The sequence below is a fragment of the Phodopus roborovskii genome, unplaced genomic scaffold (genome assembly GCF_943737965.1).
Source record: "Phodopus roborovskii unplaced genomic scaffold, PHOROB, whole genome shotgun sequence".
Lineage (NCBI taxonomy): Eukaryota > Metazoa > Chordata > Mammalia > Rodentia > Cricetidae > Phodopus > Phodopus roborovskii.
The window spans coordinates 6322402-6348114 of NW_026126410.1; positions in this window are offsets into that span (position 1 = coordinate 6322402).

Below are 25713 nucleotides of genomic sequence, written 5' to 3' on the forward strand. Positions count from 1 at the left end.
TCCATTAGCTCCCCCTTTTTCAGGTCAGCTATTTCTGTGGGTTTACATAGCCTGGTCTTGCCCCCCATTTTCTTATCACTTCTCCCTTTCTGCAACTGGATTCAAGGAGTTCAGCTCAATGTTTAGCTGTGGGTGTCCGCTGCTGTTTCCATCAGCTATTAGATGAGAGCTCTATGGTGGCAGATAAGTAAGTCATCAATCTCATTACCAGTGAAGGGCACGTAAGGTAGCCTTTCCACTGTTCCTCAGATTTTGAGTTGGGGTCATCCTTGTATGTCTCTGGACTTTTTCTGTTCAAACCTATATGGCTTCCCTTACTATAGTATCTCTTTCTCTCTCTCTCTCTCTCTCTCTCTCTCTCTCTCTCTCTCTCTCTCTCTCTCTCTGCTATCATCTACTCCTCCACTGATGCAATCATCCTACTCTCACATGCTATCCTCTCCTCCCCTTTTTTTTTCTTCTAACTCCCTGTCCATTCACTGCCCCCCCCACACTGCCAATACGCTCAGAGAGGGAGGAAAAGACCAGGCTACAGAGACCCACAGAGACCAGAACAAGGAAGAGCTAATGGTCCCCTAGACTGATAGCTGAGAAACCAACATTGGACCAACTCAGACCCCCTGAACACTGGCCTCAGTTAGAAGGCCTGGGCAATCTGAGGGACCTCTGACAGTGGACCCAGGATGTATCTGTGGTGCACAAAAGGACTTTAGGAGCACATTCCCTATGGAGGGATACTCCCTTATCCAGAAGGGAGGGCCTAGTCCCTACTCCAAATGACAGATTTTGTTGACCCCTCCTGGAAGGCATCACCTTCCCTGTGGAATGGGGAGATAGATGGGATGGCAGGGGTGTCGGGAGGCATGGGAGGGAGGAAAAGAGGGAGAGGGAAATGTGATTGATATGTAAAATAAGAAAAGATAATTAAATTTATAAAAGAAAACCTGTACTTCACAAAATTGAAACATTTAAAGAAAATGAACAATTTTCTGGAAATACGTCTTCCATATATAACAAAGTAGATGAAGTCTAAGAATACAATCACGTCAAAAAGACCTGCATAGTGACACCACTAGCTGAAAAAGCAAAGTGGCTGTGGGAAAGCTCATAAGGTTCTAGGCCTAGATGAAGAGTGGTGGCATTTGGTGACTGCTCAAAGATAGAGATTTGATGTCCTCCAGGGAGAAACACTGTAATAGGTTATCCAATCTCAAGTGATCCATCCTAAATGCAGAGACATATGAGCATTATTACACTAATCTGCATGCAAGTAACATTAAAAGGACACAGCAAGTTGTATTATATATTTATGAATTGAGAAGGTACAAGGAGGCTTAGAGAGAGAAAAGGGAAGGTAATATGATATGATTATATTTTAATTAAAATTTCTTTAGATACTTAAAAAGAAAGCAAATCTGATTTTTATTTAAAGTGTTATCACAATTATAATCCTAATATCTGTTGCACTTCAATTAACATTCAAAATGAAAGCTGATATAGAAAAGTAATTGATGTTCTAAAGCTTGCACATTATACTAGGAGGAATTTTACCTAAAACTAAATATACAAATAGGAAGTGAAGTTATGAATTGAAATATAAATATTCAAAAACAGCTTTGAATTTAAGGAAATATCTCTAATATTTGAAACTCTCAAATTTGACAATTATATCAGCTTTCACACATTTTAATCCATTTAATGCAAGATGGATTAGTAGGTAGAGTCACCAAGCCTGATGACCTGTGTTGAATCTCCAGAATCCAGATGGAGGGAAAAGTACCTGATCTCCATAAGTCATCATCTAACATACACACTCACTCTCATGTGTGTGCAGGCACACTTACAAATATACAAACACACAAATAAATAATTGATCTTTTAAATGAGTAATCGTTTTAAACATTATCAAGGAAAAGCTTTCTACAGATTTTTGTGTTCTCGTGCTCACTTTTGTGCCTGGCATTAAGCTCTAAATGTTATCAAAATTTCTACACACTTAAGGTGAAGGCAGAAACTCAGCAAGAATACATATTATATAATTATATATTTATAGATTATATATAATGCATAATATGTACCCACTTATAATTCATAATATATACAGTAGTATATACATTTTAAATAATATCTATGAATTATAAAGTACAGAGCAAGTACATTTTGAAGGCCAGTAAATTTTCAAGTTCTACAAAACATATATTAATGAAAGCAATCATTGAAATTTAATTATGTTCCATCTCAAGCAATGAGAAAATGTGAGTGCAAAATTTTCATGCTGAGCCTATGAAATTTCATTCCAGAACAACATTGGGAAGCCTTTGATGGCTCAAAACTGAAAGACAATTTTTTTTGTTTGTGTGTGTGTTAGGTGGTCTTTGTCTATTCTTGTTAGAGCCTCTTTTCATCAGAATTATCTTTCCTTTTGCCTCATTATTTGGGAAGAAGTTTTCTCTACAGAGTTGCTCTCTGTCTTTGTCATCCTGGCACCCACTCTTCTTCATTACATTCAGTCTTTGAGCAGAAATGTATTAAAGCCACCTGAGCCCATGTTTTTGATGGATAGTTCCTCACAGAATCTGAGAAAGTATTGATTTATCAGAGAATTTGTTGGTTTATCAGAACATCTAGTTTCACTTTCTTCAATCTTCTGTACGTATTTTGTCCTATATTTTAAGAATGAGCAAAATTAAAAGCTGTTATATTCTTAAACTTTTCTTACTGAATCTCAATACCCAACACTTGTTTCATACTACTGTGAGTTTAATTAATATTAAGTTGCTTTCTTCCTTACACACCATATAAAAAGTTTTATCTGACATCCTAAATTATTTGAGAACTACTATGTTTTAGTGATAATTATTATGTGTCTTCTAATTCTTTTCTCCGTTAGTTGTTTTTTTGTGTTTTTTTAAGTATTCTACTCTTAATTTATAATCTTATGACTATAAATTATTGATATAATGTCTCTATGTGACTTGTGATGCAGTATGTTGTTATAATAGCTTCAGGGGTAATTATTATTTAAATAATAAAAGAAAATACTATAAATATCTTGGGCCTGAATATGTATTTCATTATGTATTTATATTCTATTATCTACAGTACAAATCACAAGCTTTCAGAAAAGCTTCCTTACTCGGCATATTGAAAAAATCATTAACTTTAATGATTATTAACTTTAAAAGTTATAAATATAGTTTTTGAAGAAAAATATCATTTTCCTTGAGTACTTGTAGAATTATTTTGAAAGAAGTAAAAGATGGTAATAAGAACTTTTAAAATGTATAAAATATTTTAACAGCAAAAAGGAAACTGATAGAGTTATGTCTCTGTATACACAAATGTATTTCTGCTGATACACAAGCCTGATACAATGTCACATAAAACATAATGAATGATAGTGATATACCTTGAATTTAAATATCACTCTAAAAAGTCTCAAACAGGGTTTATCTCCAGCTCATAGTGCTTTATGAGTAGTTATATAATTTCAGCATCTGGGACATAGATGAAGGAAAGAGTTTGCTGTGGCTTTAGCTATGTTTGTTATATCTTTTCCATTTGGTTTCTCTTTTCCCTCTTTGCCGGAAACTGTAAGGGGAATTTTTTCCTCTATCATGTTTAACTGCCATCAGGATGCTTTGCAAATGCATGACTAACCAGCTTTAGAAATGTCAGAAATCATGTCAAAATAAGTTCTCATTCCCTGAAGTTGTTCATACCATGTGTTTAGAGAGTGGCAACAGTCTCACTATCCTAATGGTGGTGCAGCAAAATAGAAGAGATTAATAAGTGACAATGCTTACAAATGACAGTATTAGGGGAAGGAGCTGGAAAACAGCAAGGTAGAAAAGTAAGAGGGATTTTACAGAAGCATTGGTATGTCAGCCCCTATAAATATGCCATTTAGTTACAGTCAAAATAAATGAAACATACAAGCACAGAATTACACAAATGCATATCTGCACATAACCAAATATGTATAATTAAATTTAAAGGGGTAGGAAATGCTAACCTCTGTTGAAGAAGTACAGCAATATTATTTTAAATTGGTACCATAGAAATAAAAACCTGTGTGCTATTATCTGCTAAATTTTAAATCTATGTATTCCCTAGTTTGGTTTGTTTTGGCTGGTTGATTGTTTTTTAAAGAAGTTTCACTATTATGAATATATTAGAGACATACACATGCACACATCAAATTAAGACAAATAAGGTGTACAGAAATTCAGTAGGCTACAGGTAAATGAACAGGAATCACACCCCTAAAGAAAATTGACTCTTCCTACACTAGGAGCTTTGAACTGCCAATGTTCCTCAGCTTCAGGAGGGACTTCTTGAAAACTCTCTGTCTATATTGGGCCTTTGGTTAGAAAGGGAAGGAAGCAATATTGTGATTCCATTATAATTTTTAAAATAAAATGAAAATGTTCTGATTAGTAAAATAATAGGAGTAGGTTCTTTTCCAGAATCTGTACAGCTGTTGGTTCTTGGGAAGGTTTACATGTTATATATGGTTTATGTCTTTATGTTGTGCAAAATGCAAGAGCACAGATGTCTGTTAATATTAAACCAAAAAGCAAAGTAATACCTTTACAGTTTTTACAGTGAAGTACTATGAAATTAAAGGTAAATAAGAAAACAAAAGTATATGAAAACAAAAATATGTGCTATACAGAGCACACTTTTAGGAGAAACTTTAACAAATATAATCTTGAATGAAGAGACCAGATATAAAAAGAAAAAAAAAAACTAAGCAATGACATATAGAATATATATATATATTCTATAGTTCCTATAGGTTTGTATATTTGTTTGTTTATTTACTAGTCATTGAACTGTTTAGGAAGAATTAGGATGCATGGCCATTTTGGAAGTGGTGATTAACTGCAGGGGGGCTTTGAAATTTCAAAAACCACACCAGTTACCACTTGCCTCGTGTGTGTGTGTGTGTGTGTGTGTGTGTGTGTGTGTGTGTGTGTGTATCTGTGTGTCTGTATGTCTCACTGTCTGTCTTCTGGCTGTGGATCAAGATGTAAGTTTTCAGCTACCATATCAGTGCTATGCCTGCCAGCCACCATGTTGGCTGCTATGATGAACATACCTAACTTACTAAAAATGAAGTAAGCCCCCAAATAAATGCTTTCTTTTTATAAGATGATTGGTTATCGTGTTTCATTTAAGCAACAGAAGACTAACTAAGACACTATATAATTACATATTTTATTTTCATATATAATTACATATTTTCCTCTTGATAGTAAGGAGAATTTTTTATACAAGGTATCAAACTGAAGTCCTACATGGCTTAGAGCTTACTATTTGTTGGGAACTGATCTCAGATTCACAAAAAATCCTTCTGGCTCAAGTTCCTGAGTACTAGAATTACAGAAGTAAAAAATAATGTTTTAAATTAATTTTTTATTTTATTAATTTACCTATTACAAACCCACCACAGTCTCCTCTCCTGCCTCTCCTCCTATTCCCTCCTGATTCTCTCCAGACAAACATAGTCCTCCTCTGTTTCTGTTCAGAAAGGGAAGGCATGACATTCCGCTATAGAGGATGGGATCCAACAAAATATGTGAGGAAATGGGGGAGGGTGGAGGGGTGAGAGTGAGAGTTGTGGTTATAATGTAAAATGAAATTTCACGAATTAATTCTTAAAAAATAATATTGTGAGGTAAAAGAATTGTATGATTAAACATGTCTAGAAGGTCCAAATTTATTCTCTGTAATCATTAATCATGTTAGTAGTCAGTCTGTGGCCCCAACCCATTTAAATAATTAGAGATGAGTCTTGATAAAAGAAAGTCAAGGCCAGAGGGTAACAGCTGTGAATTAATTAATATTGGAACATCCATAATCTTAAAACATAAATCTGAAAACTTTTAGAGCTCAGATATTTTCACAATGGGAAAATTCCACCCTATAAGTCATTGTTTCATGTACATTCTTGTTCAAAATATTCTACATGGAATAACATCCAGGTAGGTTAAACATGAGAATTTTAATTTTAGATATGGGTGATGTCAAAGGCTATGTCATGATGTACATATACTAATAAAAAACACACTTCTGATAAGGAATTCACAACTTGTAGCAATTAAAGAGATCATTCCATGAAGCAAGTGCAAGATATTTTCTGTGTCTTTTGCCTTACACGTTCACCTTGCTGTGTATCAGGGTATAAATGTGTGTAAAGATCATGAGGTATGCTTCCAACAGAAGTAGGAAATACATTGCTTTTAGGTTTTTTCCTCATTTTTAATTCAATCACATTCAATTATCAAACTAAGCTACCTCAAAAAAAAAAATCACAGCAAGGGGTTCTGACTTAATGTTTCACTGCTCGGTTAAGTGTGAATTCTTAAATGTGACAGTAATTATAGCAGGATTTGGAGTTATTAAAATAAATAAGTCATGCTCACTATCCTTGAAAGCATGACCTCTTGAAGGTGGAAACCAAGTGATTACTCAAAAACATTTATAGAAAGATGGTAATGTATCATCTGTAGGTTAAATATTAAGAACTCAAAAGGCAAAAAAATGACTGAAATATAAGCTCAAAGCACATACTTACTCTTCTCTTTTGTTGCTGTTGTTCTGTCAAAATTAGATTTTACTCTTAGAATAAATTAAACTAAATTTGAGCCATCAATGGATATGTTCTACAGCATTCAGGAGTTCCCAGGCATATACATAGTGACATCTTACAGAGTTACATAGAGTTGGTGTTATTAAAAAATTCTTTGGCAAATCTCTGCCATTTTTGACTATCCCTTCTTGGAATTTTTCTTTACTTGGCCTTTGGTTGAGAAAATTTTACTTGACAAAATTTAAGCACAGGAAGGAGATGTCTATTTTACAAACGCGTTCCCAAGCAGGCCAATTGTACTTCTCCAGTAATATACTTGAACAGAGATCTCCAAGCATTTTTACTTAGAATTAGTGGCAGTTCCAAGGGGACTTGTTTTTCTACTGTGAGTTTGTGTGACTTTTGCATCAGTTACTGCAGACTAGTGACCAATGCGTCTTTGTTGCCTGAAAAATAGAAAGAGCTATCTGTAATTAATTTTACCTTTCAGTACTGATATCCAACCACAGGTAAAGGAAAAGTGGCTTCCTTCATTAACAGCTAATTTATTATAAAACTTATACCTGTTAATATGAAACAAGTAGATGTTTTCTCCCAGCTTTGCCCCTAGACATTAATGTTAGTTTGACACGAAAATGAAATACAGACCTCTTTTTTTTTGTTCATCATCTTTTATCAGTTTTTGGGCAGTGTGTGACCCAGACAAAACTTTACCAATGCAGCCCAATGCTACAATGGGAGGATATTTATATAGTATCAAAAAATTTGTTTCCTCATTATCCAAATAGGTCAGACATTTGCATATGAAAAACACAATTCCAGGAGATAATACCACTGAAATTTTACAGTTTCTGGGAAGGTCATGGATAGGAGACAATCACCCTGGTGGTGTCCAACAAGAGTCCTGCATCTGGTTGTACCTAACATGCAATATGCAAGTATAAACATACTTATCTGGTGTGATCAAGCCTAGAGGCTTACGGGAGTAGGCGAAGAAATGAGTGAATCTACATATTTGAATACTTGGGGAGTAGCATAAGATTTAGGACAAGAAATGTCTTTGACTCTTGACAGTAGTTTTGATTATTGGCTATGTGAACCTAAACAAGTTGACTAAAGGTGTAAAAGTACAGTTTTTTTGATAGATACAGGAGATTGAACCTAGGATATTACACATGTTGAACAACTTCTGTACCTCTGAGCTAGTTCATTAGTCCTCCTATTAATTTTTGTTTTGAGACAACTTTTACTAATTTACACAGCACGTACTTCAAATCATACTGTATAGCTCAGCATACAGTGAAACTGTGATCCTCCTGACTCTTACTTACATGGCTAAATTTACAGATACATCTAAAGCTATTTAAGAGAGGAAAGCTATGAAACCTACCATGGGATAACTTTATGTATTATTTTGAATTGCCAATGAACATCCTAACAAGAGCCCATTTATCAATCTTCATGTGCTATAGGCAATAACCAATATAACACTTCAATACTTCTTAGGAAGAACTAGTAACTTGTAATAATTTCAGACACTTTATCATCATTTGCTTTAATATCAATGGCAAGTCATTTCTGGTGCTCATTTTTTAACTCTAAATCTATGAGTTTTCAAAAGCAATATTTTCTAACATAAGCAAGTGTATTAAGATAATTGTCTCTCCAAAGGAAAGAACCTAAAAATTAGATGTGGCATTTGTTAACTCAAGCTACTGCACTGAATTTAATCTTCTGGTAAGTTTGGGCTTTTTATGGATGACTTCATGATAGGTAAAATCATAATTAATGATAACTCTGAACTCCCATTTTGTGAAAATTTTCAATCAAATTTGGAAAACAACCTCAGGTTATTTAAAGGTGAGAAACTGAAACTAGAATATAAAACCAGTTCAATAATTCAACTTTCAAATGTGTTTTAGCTAACCTTGTTCTAAAGACAAAGTATAAATTATGTTTCTTCTCTACTGTAAATGAACAAAGCCATTCACTCCCTTACCTCCAACAGAGAGTAATAATTTTCTGGAATCCCTGTAGTCATTTATTTTATCACCTCTGTGCATCTTTACATGAATATTCCTTCTTGCAAGAGGAGCCGTAACCAGATCATTCATTCTCTATGGAAAATCAGGATTTCAAATGAAGGCTAGAAAATCATCTCGCCATTTGGCTATAAGCAATTTTGAAAGTAGAAAACAGCATTTTTACCACACCTGGTGAGTGTCTAATTGCTATGGTCTATGTTCATCATTTACACCCATTTGTCATTTTAATTAATTACTCAAGGCTCAATTCAATCCCTTTGCTACATTATAAAATTCCCCTTGATTTAAATATGTATAATTGTTACTGTAAAGTAGCAGCCTTTGGGGAATCACTAGTCTTCATGCAATCATAGAATATCATATAAAAGCCATCCCTGATGTGGAATTTAGGTTGTTTCCATTTAGAATCATTATGAATTTCTTTTCTCTGTGGCTATGAACTTAGAAACTGTGTTATATGTTATAAACTAATTTTTAAGAGTCTGCCTTGAGTAACAACTCTCATCTTAAATAGCATTATAGGTCCTCAAAGGGGATTTTTATTATGTTACATTGATGGGCATTTCAAGCACATATTAGAGCCTGATTTGGTCTGCAATCTTATATGCCTGGAGGCAAATAAATCAGAATGATATCAAGATTAGTGTTCAAGTATCAAGTAAACATCCTTAATTATTTATTCAATTTATTTTTGTTTTTTAACATTTTTCATACATGCATATAATGGTTAAATGACTGATTTCCTATTCCTTCCCTTTCAAAACCTCCCTTATTCCCTGCTCTTCCCTTCCAACTTCATGAGTTATTTATTTATTCCTCTTAGTGCCCATAAGTCTGTGAGTATAGGCAGTGGTCCTCAACCTTCTTAATGCTAAAGCCCCTTAATAGAATTTCCTCATGTTGTGATAACTCCACAACATAAAATTATTTTGTTGCTACTTTATCACTCTTATTTTGCTACTCTTATGACTCATACATAAATATATTTAATTTCCAGTGGTCTTTGGTCAACTGCTCAATGTAACTGAATCCTAATATGGAACTTTCATTTGGTGACAAAAGATGGTCATTTGAAACTCTGTCTCTATTATCTGGCAATTCTATGGATCACCTTCATATATCTATTTTAGGAGGTGTCTACTATATTGTTTCCATACAACCCTCAAATATCTCTTAATTTTAGTTGTGTCTTCACATATTCCCCCCTCAATCCCCTTTCCTTTCCCACTCCCCACTTTATCTCCTATTTCAGAGGGGATACAAATAGATCTCCTTAGGAAAGAGAAAAGATGATGATCATATTAATCACTGATGACTTCTCACCTCCAGATGACCAGAATTAAATGTTCCAGTAAAGCAAAGTTGTCCTCCATTTTCTGTAAAGTGAAGCTTCTTTGATGAAGTATTGTGCCACACTTATTTTTGGGTATAAGGGAAATACTTAACGATGTAATTAGAATTTATGCTGGTAAAAAAAGTGGTGGTAATTAACAGATCCTCTTCTAAGATCCATCTCCTAATTTGAACAGGAAAGTTGGATGTGTTTCTAATACTAGACATGCTGAGTGAGCCTTGGGTCAAATTAGAAATCTTTTGGTTACTACTGACATATGAGTATCACTTAATGTACCTTTATGGATATCCTCTCAAACTGAACATTGTGGTTCATGGTAGTCACCGCTTGGAAAGATTATTAATTGGTTCTTTCTCTTGGCTACTTTCATAGCCTTTTCTAATACCATGGGAACTAGACCACAGAAATACTTTTGTATTATAACCAGTTTCAACAATCTTTGAGTCTTCTGCTTTAAGTGTATGTTGTCTTCAGCAATTGGGGCATTCAACCTGTGAGACACAAGCAAGGACAATACCAATAGTCTATTTTGAGAGTTATGTAGATTAACCTGATCAAACAATACCATTTGAAAGGTGATTTGTCATGTCTGTTGGACTGTGGTCCTTGTGAGCATCATCATCCCTAGCTGCATAATTTTCTTTAATATAAGACATAAGAAGTTGAGGCAGAACCAAGCTCCTTCCCCATGCATCAAAGCTGAACAAACTTTCCCAAAATCCCTGAATAATAAAAGCCTTAGGAAACCTAAAGTTATAAAAGATACATCTTAACTTAATAAAGTTTATCTAGAACCAGTCTACAGCCAACTTAATCCTAATGGTCTCCAAAAATGGACATAATTTCCTTAAAATTATAAACAAGATAAATAAATACATTATTTCTGTTCTTACTCAATATAGTCCTTGAATATTTAACTAGATAAATAAGTGTAAGAAAAAATTAGGAAAGGAAGAACTCAAAGTATCTTTATTTCCAGATAAAATTCTATTCTTAAAAGATTTTAAATGCACTATAAATCTCCTGTAGCTAATAAATATGTTCATCAAAATAGTAGAGGACAAAAATTAATGTGTAATAAGCAGGAATCTTGGAAGGCAGAGACTTTACAATTAATGCAAACTTTAAGACATTGAAGAAATAAATTGATGAAAATATCAGAAGATGGAATATGTACCATGTATGCATGAGAGCTGCATAAACTCCAGCTATGCAAAATCCCTCTGTGAAGGGTATGTATGTGGTAGGCATAATCTCACCCCTAACTGGAGAACTGCAATTGATAGCTTCTGAAAGAGGGAGATTCTCTAACTGGAAACGCTGAGGTGTGACATGTCTTAGCAACTTCAATCCAGAGGGTCTTCATTCTTATTGTATACCCAAACAAACTGTGTTTAGTATTAGTAAAGTATGCCATCCCACAGCAATAGGATAGATAGATGGCGTTGAGAGCAAGTGTGAAGCCATGAAGACAGAAAACAGATTTCCTCCTTCCACATCGTTTTATCCATGCTGCCACCAGAAAGTGTCACCCATATTTTGTGTGAGTCGCACCCTTCCAAAGATAAAACTAGAAAATAACTTTAAGAAAGCCTCATCAGCTTCTGTTTTAATTGATGCTAGATCCACTCTAGCTGGCAATGAAAATTAAGCACTTCAGATTATATGCAGAGAAAACGACATTCTGAATAGGGTCCCAGAAATGCAGTAATTAAGAACAGTGACTGACAAATGGGACCACGTAAAACAACAAAAAGGAAGATCTCTGTACATCAGAGAAAACTGTCAGTCAATAGAGTAATGAAGCAGTCCACAGATGGGGGAAATCTATGAAACTGTTTCTGTTCTTAAACTTCTTTAAACTTTTCTCTGAAATGTACTCCTAGTATTGAACAATTTTAATAATATTAAAGCAATTACTCAGCCAATGTTGTAAAGCAATGGTTCATAGTTGTGTGATGAAACTTTGTAGGTTTTTGAGTAAACTGCAATTCTGAAGAGTAAGTAAATGATACAGACAACACAGTAGTAGACACTATAATAAAGTCACTTAGTTGACAAAGTTTCTGTGTCATTGATGTCTGTCTCACTATGCTTGGTGTGTTCTTTTTTCTTATTTGTTTTTATTATTTTTTTAGATTAAAAATAATTTTATTTTACATACCAATTCCAAGTCCCTCTCCCTCCCACCCTTCCAATCCCTCCACCATCTCCCTATCTCAACCCCCATCAATCCACTCCTCAGATAAGGTGAGACATCCCATGAGGGACTCATCACATAATTTTCATCATTTGCAACAGGATTAAAGCCCTCCCCCTTGTATCTAGGCTGCGAAAGTACTACCACCACCACCCATACTGAATTGAGTCTTTAAGCAATGTTTACTGCTATACATCATTCATAATTTATTGTTTACTTAGATTATAGCATATGCAGATATAATTGTTTTATGCAGAAAACTGAATAAATCATCTAAGAAATATTTTTAATATAGTCTATTTTTTAAACAATCTTTAAGTAGTGTTTTTAATCACTTATTTAGGAATTTCTGATTATTTATTTTTTTATAATATTCACTCCCAATGTCAATTCTTTTCATCGATTACACCATCTTTTCAACTCTGTGTCCTTTTCTTTTTTCTTTTTTCCATATCAAGTCCAACTTTGTGGCCAAATACTATACTACTGGGTGTGGGAATTGTCACAAGAATTCATTGATCCAACAAAGGTCATATCATTAAAGAAAACAGACTTACACCATTTCAGAAGCTATAAATTGAAAATACTTCTTCACTTATGGATGAGATTGTGCCAACCTCACACATATACCTCATGCTGTGATTTTGCCTGGCTTGAGCTTGTGCAGTTTATTATTGCTATGTGTTCATAGATGCAGCTGTCCAGTCCCATATAGAAAACACCTTTTCCTTTTCCTAGTAATTACTAACCATCTCTGACATCTTTCCTCCCTAATCTATGTGATGGTTTGTCAGCATTTTGGAAGGCAGAATGATATAGGTGTCCATTTGGACTATACAATGACCACTCTACAGTATTGTATTCTCTGTATGTTGACCAGTTGTAAATCTCTATCATAACTCACCTGCTGAAGAAGCTACTCTGATGAGTGTTTATAGGTGCACTATTTTTGGGTATAGAGTTAAGTCATTATTGATAGATTTAATACTGTGTCTTTGGTGGAATAATTGTAGTAGTTGCTCACCTATGGGGTCTATGAAATATGAGGACACAATTTTTAGCTACCACAATAGTACCAGTTCCATGACATATCAGGTCTTAAACCCAATTAAAAAGTGGTTGGATATTCATATAACATTCATGTCACTATTACACCAGTGACATAATTGACCAGGGTAGTAGCTAGATAAGATTTATGACTCTTTTGTAGTTTGTAATACCTTCCAACATTATGAAATCTAGCAAGTAAGGAAGAAGCTTATACTTCAATTGTCGGGAACCATGGAAAGGAGTCCATTCCATCTTCCCACAAGCTCTAAAAATACAAATCTGTCTCATTGTCCATCAGACATTAGCTCAGCTGATACAGGATATTCTGGCCTTGGCAGAGGGGATGTCTCTAATCTACATAACAATAGACTTGGGTCCAGGTGCATTTACTCTGGACCCTGAAGACCAGATGGCAGATGTGACTAGCAAATACCTAATTAAGAGAAGTGTCTTTGCCCCTTATACATGATAATAGAAGTCTTCTGCTATCCTCCCCCCATTATTGGCTGAATAAATAGATAAGATGGTGTAAGAATAGACTAAGAGCACATTCAATATGAATTGAACCTGCCCTCCAACAACTGCCCTGTGTGTCTTGTCTTGGATTCTTAACCCCTTTTAGTTAGACTTTCTATCATCCACACTCCCCACTCAGGTAATGAACCCAGGGCTGCTCAGCTGGCTCTGACTGAAGCCCCTACAAACACAGCTCCTGACAGTCAGTACTACCTGGATTTCTTTATTTTATGACTTAACCATGGGATCATTAGAGTATTATCAATATGTTATAGAAGGTAACAAAGAAAAATGGTAATAGTATGTAGCATTTGGACATAGATTATACTGGCCAACAACTCAAAACTAGTTCATAAATTCCTGGTCCTTAGGTTTTATTTATTAGCATATTGTGTCTGGAGGAGGGTATTTTCTTTGATTCGCAACTTAACGCTGTATAGATTTTATATATGTATGTAATTTTTAGTAAATATATATTATGTATATAATATTTAATAAAAGTCTACAGTTGTAGTTTCCATATAACTTTTCAAAAGGATTTCAGCAATAGTTATCCCTTCCTATACTTCCTCCAGTACCTTGACCTCCCATGCTCCACCCCAGTAAATCCTTTGTGTTTTATTATCCCCCTTACTCCTTTTATATCACTATTTTAGATTTCCCTTACCTTAAAACCCCACCTCTTCCACTAGCCTCTATTGGCATTCTTGTTTAAAATCACAATTCAAAAACGTCAAGATAACTATGGGAGAAAAGATGGTGTACTTGTTGTGTCCAGGCTAATTTAGGACACTTGTATTTAGAAACATCTATTTCACTGTGAATTTCATGATTTTACTTTTCCTAACAGCTTATTATTTTCTATACCCATTCATCTAAGTTGTTTCCAAAACCTGGTTATTGCAAATACAGCAACAGTGGACATGAATGATGAAGTATGTCAGTAATGTCATGCAGAATCATAGGAATATAACCAGCAATGACACATTTGTATCATATGGTAGATCTACTTTTAGATCATGAGGAACCTTTACATTTATGTGTGAGTTATCTGATATTACATATTTATATATACATGTTTTATATATGTATATATGTGTACACACATATGTATATATATAAATATATATGTATGTATGTATGTGTATAATAAGTTGTAAGTATAATAATAAGTTGTTCAAGACTATACCATAGAACACCTACTATTGATAAACACATTTATCAATGTGGAAAAGGGAAAAAGTGCATACAAATATTAGTAGCTGAAGGACTAGAAGGAAGGCTTCTGGTTAATAATGCTTATTGCTCCTGAAGTGGACATGGGTTCAATTCCCTGAAATTGTATGAAATCATAACAACATCTGTAATTCTTCAGACAAACTATGCTAGCCTCTTCAGACAAACTATACTGCATCCACTTAGTACACAAACAGATACAGGCAAAAGTATTCATACACAAATAAGATAAAAATAAATAAATCTCTAATAATTTTGCAGTCTTCCCTATAAAAGCAACAATCATATGAACACATACCAGCATTCATCTACATTTTTAAAAAAAACTCAGCTATTTTCTCTAATTATTTAAAAATAAGTCATTATTTGTCCTAAGATTTCTCCAATCCCATTTTCTCTTTCTCCACAAATTAGTTTGCTAGGTTTCCATATCAAGGTGCCACAAGTGAATTGGGAGGGACATGCAGGACTAAAATTAATGTGATTCTTTTCTTTTGTTTCATCTTACAATTCCTCCTTCTCTTTCTCTCTTGATCTTTTTGGTTTTGATTTGCTAGGGAGAAAGAAGTTGTTATTATGTACCTAAGGGCAGCCTTGAAGTACCTCTGCACTTGTTTCAATATTCTGATCTTGCTCATGGTTGGTCTCAAGTCTTTGAAGAAGAAGATTCTGGTAGTTTTCTTCTGAGGACAGAAAGCAGGGCTCTCTAACTCGGTTTAAAACATTTATTCTGACAATTGCAGCCTTTCTCAGTACAATGGCACTCTTTCATTTCTAATAAAATAGTTATTATGGAAAAGATCAAGAATAACAGGGTATATGTGCCATTGAAGCAGAGTAAAAGCCAATGGGGTTTGAAGGGTACAAGGACTGTTGGAGGACAGGGCACAATGGAAAACCATCAAAATCAATTTTTCATAGAAATATCAGAATAAAATTTAACTTAAAATGATAATTAAAACAACTAAATAACAAATCATTACAGAAATAAATAAACACTCTAACAATATAATAAAATTTAAACTCACAAAAAAAGAAAATTTAACCTAGTATTTGGAGTCTATAGCTCTCTCAATTTTTACCCTACCATTTACAATATTTTTAGGCTCAGGGTTTTTGTTTCATTTGGTAAGTATCACACTTTTTTTCTTTTCTTCTCTATGGCTATTGTTGATTCTTCACAACCCATTGAACATCACAAGAAGCTAGTTGGAACATTTTCAACCCTTATTCAGTTAGCATAAACACTTTTTTTTTTCCTTGCTTCTGACACTTGAATTTTATGATACTAGAAGGCTTTAAAAATACAAAATTACTTCATGTGGGATGTGTTCGCAAGTCCTTTTGGCACCAGAGATAAATCCTGGCTCCATTGTCTGAGGTCCCTTAGACTGCTCAGACCTTCTGGCTGAGACCCACATTCAGGGGGGCCTGAGTCAGTCCCAAGCTGGTTTCCCAGCTACCAGTCAGGTGGCCCATTAGCTCCTCCTATTTCAGGTAAAGTGTCTCTATAAGTTTCTGATGCCTGGTCCAGTCCTCTCCATCTGCATCTGGGTTCTAGTTCGACTCAGTGTTTATGTATGGGTGTTTGCTCCTGTTTCCAACAGGCATTAGTTGAGGGCTCCATGGATAAGTTAGTTGCTGATCTCACTCTCCCTGAAGGGCATTTATGGTAGCCTTTCCACGGAAGCTCAAATTATTAGTTGGCAGCAGTCTTGTAGTTCTCTAGACCTTTCTTTGTGTTCAATTTTATCTTCAAACCAATATTGACTCCCTCTTTTATGTTCTCTCTCTCTGTCTCTGTCTCTGTCTCTGTCTCTGTCTCTGTCTCTCTCTCTCTCTCTCTCTCTTTCCTGTCTTCTATTACTAACCTGGCTCAATCTTCCTGGTGGCACATGTTTTCCTTTCCTACTCCTTGTTTTCTCCTACTTCTCTCTCCATTCGCTGCCTCACCCACTTCCTCTGTGCTCTGGGGGACTTGTCCCTTCCCTCTTCTGTGAGGGACTTTATATGAATCTCTTAGAACACATCCTGTGTTCTAGTTCCTCTGGTGGTGTGAATTATAGGCTGGTGATCCTTTGCTCTATGTCTAAAATCCATATATGAGTGAGTACACACAGTGTTCTTCTTTTGGTGACTGGGTTACCTAATTCAGGATGGTTTCTTCAAGTATCCCTACTTCACATGACCTGTCAGATCTACATGACCCCAACTGGATGGCATTCCTCTACATATAGAATTGGGGTGGGGGGGATGGGAGTGGAGGGTGGTTAGAGTGCATGTGAGAGGGCAGAGAGGTTAAAAGGAAGGGAAGGAAGGAGGAAGGGAGGGAGGGAGAAGGAATTGGGATCGACATGTAAAATAATAAACTAAATAAAAAAAAATGCTTTGACTTCAAAATTTAAGTTGAAGGACAAGTTACTGGGGAAAAGGATTTCTATTTTTGTTTCCACAGAAAATGAAAAGATGTGGAGTCCTTCCAGACTAATCTGGTTTGATCAAGCCAGACCGCCTGAAACAGAGTACCAGGTGATTCTACATTCAAAGCAACTGGACAAAGCAGCCTTACAGACTACAGCCAAGAATTCTGCATCTTCTTACAATCCCCCTTGCCAGCGCCCCTTGCCAGCAGGAAGTAGTTTGGAAAGGAAGACGCCCAAATTCCCAATTATTTTCTATAAATGTTTGTTTTCATTGAAATGGACTTCGTTATATAATATATATATATATATATATATGAAATAAATATATATATATGAAATAAATGTGGTCCTAGTAACCATATTAATAATAAATAAAATAATAAAAAATTAAAATAAAAAATACAAAATGACACACTTGTTGATACTTTGAATAACTCAAAAACAGATCAAAATTATCCAATTAAAGTGAAAAATATTTACACTGTAAGAGAAAATCTGCTACAAATCACTTACCTGCTACACAAAGCATAATACTAAAGAAACAATAAATCAATTCCTCTAAAATCAGGAACAAGACAAGGCTGTCCTCTCTCTCCTTATCTCTTCAATATTGTACTAGAAGTTCTAGCTAATGCTATAAGAAAACAAAAGGAGATCAAGTGCATCCAAATTGGAAAGGAAGAAGTCAAACTGTCTCTATTTGCAGATGATATGATAGTTTACATAAGCGACCCAATAAACTCTACCAGGGAACTCCTACAGCTGATAAACACCTTCAGCAAACTAGCAGGATACAAGATAAACTCAAAAAAATCAGTAGCCCTATTTTTTTCAGACGACAAAGAGGCAGAGAAAGAAATCAGAGAAACATCACCCTTTACAATAGCCACAAGTAACATAAAGTATCTTGGTGTAACACTTACCAAACAAGTAAAAGATCTATATAATAAGAACTTTGTGACTCTAAAGAAAGAAGTTAAAGAAGATACCAGAAAATGGAAAGACCTCCCATGCTCTTGGTTAGGTAGAATAAACATAGTAAAAATGGCAATCTTACCAAAAGCAATCCACAGATTCAATGCAATCCCCATTAAAATCCACCACAATTCTTCACCGACCTTGAAAGGATAATAATCAACTTTATATGGAAAAACAAAAGACCCAGGATAGCCAAAACAACCCTATACAATAAAAGAACTTCAGGAGGCATCACCATTCCTGACTTCAAGCTCTACTACAGAGCTATAGTTCTGAAAATAGCCTGGTATTGGCATAAAAATAGACAGGTAGACCAATGGAATCAAATTGAAAATCCTGATATTAATCCACGCACCTATGAACACCTGATTTTCGACAAAACAGCTAAAATTATACAATGGGGCAAAGACAGCATCTTCAACAAATGGTGCTGGCACAATTGGATGAGGGTGTGTAGAAGACTGCAGATAGACCCATGCCTGTCGCCATGCACAAAACTCAAGTCCAAATGGATCAAAGACCTCAACATCAATCCAGCCACATTGAACCTCTTAGAAGAGAAAGTAGGAGGTACCCTTGAACAAATTGGTATAGGAGACCGCTTCTTGAACATAACTCCAGGGGCACAGACACTGAAAGAAACAATTAATAAATGGGACCTCTTCAAACCTAGAAGTTCTGTAAGGCAAAGGACACAGTTGACAAGACCAAAAGGCAGCCCACTGACTGGGAAAAGATTTTCACTAATCCTATATCCAACAAAGGGCTGATCTCCAAAATACACAAAGAACTCGGGAAACTAGTCAACAAAACACCAAATAACCCTATTAGAAAATGGGGTACAGAGCTGAAGAAAGAATTCTCAATGGAGGAAATCAAAAAGGCTGAAAGACACTTAAGAAAATGCTCCACATCCTTAGCTATCAGGGAAATGCAAATCAAAACAACTTTGAGATACCATCTTACTCCTGCCAGAATGACTAAAATTAGAAACACCAGTGATGATTTATGTTGGAGAGGATGTGGAGAGAGTGGAACACTCCTCCACTGCTGGTGGGATTGCAAACTCATACAGCCATTTTGGAGATCAGTATGGCAGTTCCTCAGGAAAATGGGAATTAGTTTACCACAGGACCCGGCAAATCCCCCTCTTAGGCATATACCCAAAGGATTCACATCCATGCAACAAAGACATCTGTTGAACTATGTTCATAGCAGCACTATTTGTAATAGCAAGAACCTGGAAGCAACCTAGATGCCCCTCAATTGAAGAATGGTTAATGAAGATGTGGCACATCTACACAATGGAATACTACTCTGCAGAAAAAAATAATGGTATCTTGAAATTCGCAGGCAAGTGGAAGGCACTTGAGGAAACCATCTTGAATGAGGTAATCCAGTCACAAAATGAGGAACACAGTATGTACTCACTCATATATGGATTTTAGAACTAGATCAAATGATCACCAGCCTATAATTCACATCACCAGAGGAACTAGGATACAAGGTGTATTCTAAGAGATTCATATAAAGTCCATCACAGAACTGGGAAGGGACCAGTCCCCCAGAGTTCAGGTGAAGTGGGGGAGGATAGTGAATGGAGAGAGAAGTAGGAGAAAATGAGGGGGAGGAGAGGAATTTGTGTGCAACCAGGAGGATTGAGCCTGCTTAGGAATGGAAGATAGGAAAGAGAGACAGAGACAGAGAGAGAGAACATAAAAGTGGGAGCCAATATTGGTTTGAAGATAAAGTTGAACACAAAGAAAGGTCTAGAGAACTACAAGACTGCTCCCAACTAACAATCTCAGCTTCCGTGGAAAGGCTATCATAAATGCCCTTCAGGGAGAGTGAGATCAACAACTAACTTCTCCATGGAGCCCTCAACTAATGCCTGTTGAAAACAGGAGCAAACACCCATACATAAACACTGAGTCAAACTAGAACCCAGAAGCAGATGGAGAAAACAAGACCATGCTGCAGAAGCACATAGAGACAGCTTACCTGAACAAGGAGGAGCTAAGGGCCACTAGACTGATAGCGGGGAAGCCAGCAGGGGACTGATTCGGACCCCCCTGAATATGGGTCTCATCCAGAAGGTCTGAGCAATCTAAGAGACCTCAGACAGTGGAACCAGGATGTATCCTCGGTGCACAAAAGGACTTTGCAAACATATCCCCCATGGAGGGATAACTGACTTATTCTAGAGACAGGAGAGAAGCCCTAGTCCCTACTTCACAGGACCTGTCACATCTACATGACCCCAACTGGATGGCATTCCCCTACATATGGAATTGTGGTGGGGGGGATGGGAGGGGAGGGTGTTTAGAGTGCATGTGAGAGAGCAGAGAGGGTAAAAGGGAGGGAAGGAGGGAGGGAGGGCTGGAGGGGAGGGAGGGAGGGAGGGAGGGAGGGTGAGGGAACTGGGATCGACATGTAAAATAATAAATTAAAAAAAAAAAATGCTTTGACTCCAAAATTTAACTTGAAGAACAAGTTACTGGGGAAAAGGATTTCTATTTTTGTTTCCACAGAAAATGAAAAGATGTGGATTCCTTCCAGACTAATGTGGTTTGATCAAGCCAGACCGCCTGAAACAGAGTACCAGGTGATCCTACATTCAAAACAGCTGGACAAAGCAGCCCTACAGACTACAGCTAGGATATCTGAATCTTCGAATCCCCCAAGACAGCGCCCCTTACCAGCAGGAAGTAGTTTGGAAAGAATGACGCCCAAATTCCCAAATATTGTGTATAAATGTTTGTTTTCATTTAATTGGACTTTGTTATACAAAATTAAATAAAAAAAATATAAAAAAAAGAAACAATACATCAGACACGATAGAAAAATATCCAATTTAGAAGCATAAAATTAAAAAGAAAATGATGAATACCTAAAGAACAAGTATTTGAAAGTAGTTCAAATATTGGCTATGCAAAATGACAACAGTCATGCCTTGTAAAACTTTAAATATTCATAGAAAAATTGTGTCTATTATTATACACACTATAAACCATTTTAAGCAATTCCCTGTTGTTTGCATTCTAATAGTGGTATAATACTAATAAATTTTATTATTAAATAAATACAGATCAATTAAAACATTTTAAAGGGGACATCAAAACTAATTAATGATTCTAAAAGAAAATACATGATTATATATATATATATATATAAAACAAGCAATAATACCTCTAATATTAAGCATATTTTATCTAATAAATTTATTAGTCTTGCATAATTCAATTTTGTTGTAAGCCTAAAATACCACTATTCTCAATAGATGTGGTTCTAATTTTAAGCATACAGAATAGTGTACATTCCAGGAGCTTGGTATTTGAAAAATTCTAATGGCTGAAAATATTATTTTAAAATAACAAACATTACCAGACTAAAAGAAGTATAATTTGCAATATATATTATGAGTATGTTTAAGTGGATGAATAAGAAGGTATAAAGTTTTTGATGTTGAGTTAAGGGTAAAAATTTCATTTATATGTAGATAACCTGGCACCATGAAACAAGGAAATCAGATTTCCATCACAAAATACCAAGGAATGTTCAGCAAATTTTAGACATTAAAAAGGAAATATTTAAAAATGTTAAATATCGTACATTTATTTTATTTTTCTGAGAACTCTATAGTTAATTAAAACATTTATACTGATGAATACTAGTATACAGAATCAACAGAATCAGAATAACACCTAGGAATATTCCAGAGTTCCGGAATAAAATTAACTAGAAATTGCAGTATATTTATATAATTGATATGTAATGACATCATTCATTAAATCATGTGTGGTGTTATGAATAAGTAATGTGTCTCATCGAGTAGAGTGTTTGAGTAAATGATCCCTGACTGTTGACACTGTTAAGGAGAATATCTAACCTTTAGTTTGTAGAGTCTTTTGAGTGGGGGAACACAAAAGGGGTCTAGATTTGAGAGTGTACACTTTCCTATTGCTTCCACTTTTTTTTTTTTTTTTTCTGATTTGTGCTTGCAGTAAAATTCTCAGCCTTCTGCTTCAGCAACCTCTTCAATGCTAAGACCGAAACTATGGCTCTCCCTCTGAAATAAGCAAAAATATACCTTTCATATAGCTCTATTTGTTTATGTTGTTTTATGACAAGAGCAAAATATAACAAATTCAGTGTGGTTGTAGTGAAGTGTTCAGCTTCAGGCCAATGCACACAATGAGAACAGACCATTAAATAGTTGAAATTTCTCTTAGTCCATATTAAGAAAAGGACACAAATTTATACTGGGGTAAGGTAAAGAAAGGCTTGTAGAAACTTAAAAACAAAGCACAAAACTGAAAAAATCAATAGTATTCTTTGAAAATGTTACACAATTTGATAATATAAACAACCATCACAAGTAAACATTGAGCAGGCAACATTTAAATTATTATGGAATAATTACAAAATGGGTTGACAAAGTAAGACATATGAATCTAGCAAAGATAACAGGATAAGGCATAGAAAATTTTACATTTCAAATTTCGTAATATTAATGAGTTATTAAATGGCCTTAGAAATATTAAAATGGAGTTGACATGCATTCACCTACAAACCCTTACAAACATTAAAACGGAAATGTAGTGTCAACAGTATACAAAATAAATATTGGAAAAATAAAATAGCAAAGCAGAGCATTTACTGGGGCTTTTAATAATTTACATCAAAATTTATCAGAACAATGATAAGCAAAAAAGTACCAGAAGAACCCATTATATGAAAATAGACGTAGAAAATAAAGCCCGATAGTTCAGACATCAAATGTAGAAGAATATATAGAGGAAATACACCCTAGTTCCTGGCAAAAGTTTCCTAAGGTCAACTGAGTGATGGGAAGAAGTTTGATCTTATAAGGAATACATGAAAATAGAATTAATGGTGAATGTATAAAGGGTTATTTTAATATTAAGGAAAAGAAAATACTTTAACAATCATTTTGTACACAGCATGGCTCTGGACATCCTAGCAAACACAAATTGTTAAGTATACACAAATATGTTACTTTGAATCTAATTTAAAAATACAAGTGAGAATAGTATTATGTGTTGTAAAACTTTAAGGAATCCATAGAAACAATGTGACATGAAAACATGTCACAGAAGAATAGGGATGATACTTGACATAGGAAAGATTAATTTTATTGTTCATTTGGAAGGTGCTCACTTTCTCTGAAAGATACTAGGATTATTTCAGGAAGAATTTATTGAGAATGGTAAAGATATTTCTAATTATTTAATTTCAATTAAAGTATAATTATATCATTTCACTCTCCTTAATACAACATGTCCCGTGTCTGCTGCTTCTGACCCATAACTTGGTCTCTCACCCTTCTCAAATTGATACCCTCTTTATCTTTAATTATAGAGATACAACCTTCTGAGATTTTTTTTCTATTATTCTCATGTGTATATAATTTCAGGGCTGGCCAGTTTGTATGGAGTAACCAGTTAGAGGGTCATCCTTTGGAGAAATTAATTCTCCCTCTATCAATAGTCATCCCTTACATGTAGTTCTTGTTTTATTTTTATTTTCATTTTAATGGGTGGGACTCTGTAAGGTTTTCCTCTTTCTTCTTAGCATCACTATAAAGAGAGTTCTTAATTGGTTAATAATAAAACCCTGGAGTCAGAAAGAGAAAAATGCTGAGAGATCAAAGATAAGAAGGAACAAACCACACCACTTTTCCTCATTAGTTTCTCAGTGGAAAAGGGGACAAGTTCATGTTTCTTACTGCTTATATCCTCTCTTTGCCCAGCCTTCTCACTTCCTTTCTCTGCCCAGCCATCTCACTTCCTTTCTGTGCCTAGCCATCTCACTTCCTGGCTGTCTGTACAGACCTCCAGACCTCTGTGGTTAGCTAGAGGCAAGCCCTATGCCTCTGATGTTCAGACAAGCTTTATTTTCACAAGACATCATCACACATCGGGGATGAACTGATTATTGATTGTTTTTATCCTTTGTCACTTTGCACAGAACATTCTGGGACATTGCATAGATCAGCAAGAAAGATGCTTTCAGGTAAGATCCAGATCAAATATATCAAAACTTGCAAGCTGTCTGTTCAAAATGTGTAGTCTCTTTAGCAATAGGCTATTACGTTCCACCTCTGGGAAGTAACCAAGATCAACACCAATAATTTATATAGTTTCTCATGCCTTGTGCTAACAGTGAAAAGTTTACTGTAGTTAACATCTCAAAGCAACTATGGACAGAATTATACAAATTTTCCAAAAACAAGCTATTCATAATGTTTTAAGAACATAAGCCAGTGAACTCTCAGTAAAAAAAAAATTAATTGTGGTAAAGAGTACTAATAAAGATTGAAACAAAAGTACACTAATACTGGCAGCTTTATATATATGAAGATTCATTTTATTCATTTAAAGTGCTGTAATTCTACAGGCCTCTTATTGAACTTCCCAAGGACATGATTATAGAGTGATGGATAGCCTACATTTTACCTTCACATTTTCTTTTCCAAAACCTACATTAATTTCTTCATAAACTAGACTTCTTCATTTTATAATTATAAATTAAATAGTTAAAATACTAAAACTTGGATTAAAATTTAATTACATTGTATTTTTAGAAGATTAGGCACAGTCTAAAACCCGATTTTTAATTGGATCCTAATGTAATTTTTCTTGAAATAAAATATGTACTGATTTCTTTTTCATTGTGAAAAAAAGACTTTTTATTATAATAGACATCATGCATTATGCATGAGGAATGAAATTATTCTCAACTTTTTATCATAAAAGCTAATAAACAATATTAAAATTAGTAATAAATTACAATTAACAACTCAAAATTATTACATGGATCCACTAACTCTTGTTTAATATGTTATAGGTTTGTTTGTTTTTGTCTTCTCCATTCATAAATTTTTTAATGAATGACCTAAAAGTGCACTTACACTAACCTTCAAACCTGTACTTTATTACATCTATGTCCTGAAAACAGATGTCTTTCACAATTCATATCAGAATAGACACACAATTTAATTTAAATTAACAAATAGTTCAGGGGATCCCAATTTCAATGAATTCAAAAATTATTTTCAAGTTTACTTATGTACATGTATCAGGAGACCTCTAAAACCTCTTATTATTAAAGAATCATTAATATTATTTAAATATTTATTTTAAAATGTATATGTAAGTGCCTGTTTCTGTGTAATACAGCATCTACCTATAGTTTCTCAAAGAAGACAAAAGAAAGTGGCAAATGGTTTGGAACTAGGCTTAGGAGCAGCTCTGAGCCACTATCTGGGTGCTAAGGACAGAATCCAGATC